The sequence below is a fragment of the Babylonia areolata genome, chromosome 26, assembly GCF_041734735.1.
Source record: "Babylonia areolata isolate BAREFJ2019XMU chromosome 26, ASM4173473v1, whole genome shotgun sequence".
NCBI lineage: Eukaryota > Metazoa > Mollusca > Gastropoda > Neogastropoda > Buccinidae > Babylonia > Babylonia areolata.
The window spans coordinates 7,677,653-7,683,736 of NC_134901.1; positions in this window are offsets into that span (position 1 = coordinate 7,677,653).

A 6,084-nucleotide genomic window follows, 5' to 3' on the forward strand; every position below is an offset into this window, starting at 1 on the left:
TCAGCTACTAACACTGTTCCAAGACATCGCCAAAAACCAGGACAGCAGACAGCAGACCGACATGGTAATTCTGGACTTCTCCAAAGCCTTTGACAAGGTCCCCCACAAACGCCTCCTCCGTAAGCTGGACCATTATGGTATACGAGGATCGACGTTGGACTGGATCAAGGCCTTCCTTTCCGACCGCACCCAAACCGTCGTAGTTGACGGCGAAAAATCTGAGCCAGCACCTGTCATCAGCGGAGTCCCACAGGGGACAGTTCTAGGCCCCATCCTATTTCTGATTTACATCAACGATCTGCCTCAGAACATCAAGGCCAATATTAGATTGTTCGCTGATGACTGTATAGTCAACTCTACCATCAAGACAATCCAAGACTGTAAAATGCTCCAACGAGACCTCAACACACTGTCTGACTGGGAACAGCGTTGGGGAATGGAATTCCACCCAGAAAAATGTAATGTCCTTACCTGTACAACATCAAGGAACCCCATCAGCTACAACTACAAATTAAAAGGACACACTCTCGAGCATGTTGACAGCGCAAAATATCTCGGCGTTGACATAAGAAATGATCTAAACTGGAAAGAACATGTCACAAGAGTCACCAATAAAGTCAATAGCATGGTAGGCTTCCTAAAAAGGAATCTAAAAACATCCAATAAAACCACCAAAGCCAATGCCTACCAAACTCTTGTACGCCCGCACCTGGAGTATTGCTCATCAGTCTGGAGCCCGTACAAAGAAGGCCAAAAGAACAAGATTGAAATGGTGCAAAGAAGAGCAGCACGTTATGTACACAATGACTACGTGTGGACCAGCAGCGTAACACACATGCTGCAAGAACTGGGATGGGAATCCCTTGAATCACAGCGGAACAGACAAAGGCTGACCCTGATGTATAAAATGGTCAATGGCATTGTAGACATCCCTCCAGACAAATTTCTCAAGAAAGGATCCAGCAGAACAAGATCAAATCACCGACACAAATTTGTCCATCTTAGCTCCTCCTCTGACCCTTATAAATACAGTTTTTTCTCATCAACCATCCCCGTCTGGAACTCCCTGCCTGCAACAGCAGCAGAGGCTCCCTCCTTGGTAGCTTTCAAGAGGGAGCTGAACAAGATCACAGTTTAGTGCCCCCCCACTTTTTCCTTTTTTTTTTCCGGAGGAGGAGTGACGGTGGGAGGGAGTATGTATACATGTTCTTTCTCATTGTCACCCCCTCCGGAGGAAAGATAGGTGTACTTAGGTTATGATTAGGTATTTACGCCTGCGCACACAGGTCATTAATAGTCAATAATGACGGCTGACCTTCCAATTTGAAGATTTGATAATCCCTACAAAGCCGGTCACAGGTCTTTCACTTTCAATGCGTTGACGGCCACAATCATCAATTTGATTTTTACGCCGTTTTTGCTGGGTTGCGATGAAAGAAAAACAAACTACAGAAAGCGACAGACCTATTAGTGAGGATGAAAACCTAGTCCTATTCTAAGTGGGTTCTCCGACAGGCTACTATCACTTCACTTTTCGCCCTTCGGAGCTAGCCGGTCCCTTGCTGATCTAAGACAGCAGGGCCCCAAAAATAAATTAAAAAAACCCCAAAAGTGTTGGGGTCAGAGAGGGGGTGGGGGGTAGGGGACCTATTATCTAATTAACTACTGACTGGGGGGCACCCTAGACTTAAAGGTGTCCAAGGTGTCTGCTTCTATAGCTGTTTCAGGCAGGCTATTCCAGTTACATATCGTTCTGTGGAAGAAGGAATATTGCCTGTATTGGGTTTTACACCGGATCTGGTTGAGCTGGCGAGAGTGTTTCCTTCTTTGTCTGAGTGGGGCTGGCAGGATGCAGCTTTTGTCGACGATCGCCTCTCTGTCCATTATTTTCCGTAGCATGGCAAGCCTAGCTACCTTCCGTCTGTGCTTCAGAGTCGGCCATTGCAGTCTGTCGATCATCGCGGTGACACTAGATGTGTTGTGGTACCGGTTGACCACAAACCGTGCTGCTCGTCTCTGGACAGCTTCGATCATCTTGATGTTGTCTTGGGTATGCGGGTCCCATACGGTGCACGCGCACTCCAAGATTGGTCTGACGAAAGTCTTACTAGTACAGGTCCGTCTGTTCGCCGCCGACTGCCTTTAATACCGCGAAATAAACACCTTTCAAGACCACCTACAACTTCAAAACGACCTCTTCCTACTTGAAACCTGGGCCTCTGACTGGGGCATGAAATTCAACCCAAAGAAATGCTATATCCTCAGCATCCAACAGTCCTCCAACAACAACTAGTCCCTCTGTAACTATACCCCGCTTCAACATGTTTCCTCGGCATCATCTTTTCCAATGACCTGAAGTGGGGCAGAAAGCAAACAACACCCTAGGCTTTCTCCGCAGAAACTTAGGCTTCTTTCCTCAACACTGCAAGAAAAACGCATATCTAGCCCTCATCCGCCCATCATCTGGTCCCCATACTTAAGCAAGATATAAACCAACTAGAAAAAATCCAACGCCTCTCAGCTAGGTTTATTACTGCCGATTACACCACAAGAACCCCTGGTGCCATCACCAATATGTTATCTACCCTGCAGCTGCCAACGCTACAGAAACGTAGAAGTGATCTACGCCAAACTTTTCTGTACAAGGTGGTTGACTGAGGGGTTAGTACCGGCCATACCGCCTACTGGTTTCCTGACTCCACACAAAGAAGGACGTCGCATCAAACCTCGCGTCTTTAAAGAATACGACTCATCAAGTGCCATCTCCAATTACATCAGGAACAATTCAAGATCCTTTGTAGTAGGCAGATCTCAGACTGAGCAGTTCAGAAACTCTTTCTTTATTGGCACTGTTCGTGACTGGAACCATCTGGACAAGGCAACGGTGACAGCAACATCTGTCGAGAGCTTCAAAGCACGGCTCTCAGGACACCAGTAATGCTAGGCTGCGCACTCCCCCCCACCGTTGCGTTTATGTCATAAGTGGCTATAGCAACTTATTCTACAGATACAGATCTTATGATGAATGTAAAGTTGAAACTTATTCTCGGTTTTCCGTTTTCAGAATTTATTCAGAAATCATTTGTCGAACTGAAGAATAGACTGCAAAAACAAACATGCTCCACATAGGTTTTACCCCTAAATGGCACCATTGCAAGTCACTTATCTGATGGATTTCATGAAAATAAAATAATAAATCAAACTGTTAGGAATACATGCTTACTAGTATTCACTGCTTATTGGTGCAATTAAATGCCTTTTTTTATATATTCTTTTTCGATTCCACCATATACAGCAAAATGGTTGGCTGATATCCTAAATATATCAGATTAGTACCTAATACCCTCTTGTATGTGTTCCACGAACATGTTATGTGTGCCTTCAGTGGCCCGTGGGTCTTCAGTCTCAGCGGACTTCGTCGCGCGCATGCATGCGCATACGTGTGTGTGTTCGATTCACTTGTTTGTGTTCGAGTCTGTAACTTGTGTGTGTGTGTCAGTGACGGTGTGTGTCAGTGTGTGTGTGTGTGTGTAGTAGTAGTGTGTGTGTATGTGTCAGTGTGTGTGTGTGTGCGTGTGTGTGTGTGTGTGTCACAGTGTGTGTGTGTGTGTGTGTGTGTCACGTGGGGAGGGGAGGGGCCGGGTGCCAGTGTGTGTGTGACATGGTGTGTATGTGTTCGACTGATTCGCTTGCTTATTTTTGCATCTGTATCTTTTCTGGTTTGATATTATATCCCTAATCATTAAATTTTATGTCCATTCAAAATCACGGTTGCTGTTATGTCTTATGGTGTGTCGGTCAGTTTTCCTCTGCTGCCGGGTGACCATGTAACCGGCCGATCAGTACTGCCTGCCACAAATCGGGGCCGGGTAAAGCCAACAAGAAAATCTCATCTGGAGAGAGATGGGCTCAGCCGCGGCCCACAGATATATATATATATACAACTGGCTATATATATGTCTATGGCTCTGCCACGCCGACTTGCCAATGACACACTGCACCATCAACTAAAAAGAAACAGATTAAAGTGAGAGACCGTATTTTGACTGGAGCGGTCGCAGCTTGGGTACAATGTGATAAGAAACACTATGGGGATACCTGGACAGTACAAAGTCTTCAGAGAAGAAGCCCCCCCACCCCCACCCCACCCCCCTCCACCCCTCAGTCAACGAGTGTTTCGGCCCTTAACTCCTTACACTCTGACTGGGGTCCAGGCCACACCCAGGTCATCATGGACTCCAGGATGCCCTGGTAAAATGATGCACCACGCCATCCGTCAACCTCCCAGCACCAAGATGGTCATGAAAAATGTGCTTCTGGAGACTGAAAACCACAGACTGTCGATCGGAAGGAACATCATTGCATTCACCACCTGGATCGCCGTTAAGAATGTTCAAACACGGAAAACGGCGAACAGAACTGGCCCCAGTGTGAAATGGACAGATACACCTGGCACATCCCAGCCGGCCTCTGACAGTGAAGCCAGATGAGAAAACAATGGAGAAATTAAACTGTACAAACGGAAGAGGAGAGTGCCTTGTGCTATAGTGGAGAAGAGAAGAAACATGTACATGGAGTGGGTTTTTGTCAACAACAACATGAGGAACGCAGTACTCGTATGCTGCCCAGTTTCCTGCAGGATCATGATCATTCGCTTTGAGTCAGACCATTGAACATCACGGTAGTGTCAATAGGCATACATAACACCACACCACACTATGATTATGACCAGACTGAAGAATTCTACTGGCTTCAAACGGTTATCAACAAGGTCAACAAGTAAGACATCCTAATCATTCAAAGTGACTCCCTGGAATGCCAAATTTGGTGTAGATGCCCAAGAAGACTTAAGGAAATTTCTGCAGCCCCAATTGTAATAAGAATGCCAATGATAGGGGACTACGCCTGCTAGAATTTGCCAGTGATAATCAGTGACTTGGTTCTTGCTAACACTCTTGGTGAGCATACAGTATCTTGACTCCTCATACGGTCAGCATCACAGGCAGACCGATTTTATTCATGTAAAGAACCGGAACAGATCTGGCCTCAACAGGTCGAAAGCAAGAACGTTCCCAGGAGCTGACCATGGCAGTGACCATACCGTAAATAACGCAGGTGACATGGAGGGGTAGGGGTCAGAACGGGATTGTTACCAGGTGCAGTACTAAACTGTAATAATAACAACTATGGATACTGATTTTGGGCTCACTGTCTAGTCGGAAACCTGTTCTTGGTGCTTTACCGGTTTATGACCGTTTTATACACAACGCATTACACCAATGTACATAATTATATACCACACACACACACACACACACACACACACGCACACACATTGACACACACACACTCAAACAAAACACAGTTGTGGAGAAATGTTTAACAAATGAAAGCACACACATACTGCTGTTCACTGTTGCTTTATTCTGCACCATTCCTGTGAAAAATCTAGAACCCCCCACCCATACTCAAATTCACTGTTCATGAAACAAGAAGAAGAAAAATGAATTAAAGAGAAAGAAAGGAGAGAAACAAATTATGAAAAAAAAGAAGAAAGAAAGGCGAACACAGACACAAACACTGAAATCAGAAAAAAGGGCAGAAGAGACATATAAATTAAAAAGTAACAACTGGGTGAAAAATATTCCATGCCTGCTCAAAGGAAAACAAACTCATCACCGTCAACTGGAAAATAGTTCTGAAGAAAATACAAAAAAATAAAAGAAATTAAAGTAAAGTGGTTTCAGATCAGATTAGTTCATAGGATTCTAGCAACAAATATAATTTTGAAGAATATGGGTGTAGAAACTGAAGACACTTGTACTTTTTGCAAACGAGAAAAAGAAAATATACAGCATATTTTTTGGAACTGCAAACGGTTGCACTCCTTCTGGCTACAATTTGAAGAAACTCTGAATGAGAAATGTCTTCACCTCACAGAGTTCAAAGTCAGTGAAACATTCACACTCTTTGGTTATTTGGAAAAATTCAAGTCAGATGATGTCTTTGATCTGATTATTCAACTTGCAAAATTTTTTCATATACAAATGTAAAATGAATAAATGCGTACCATTTTTGAATCCT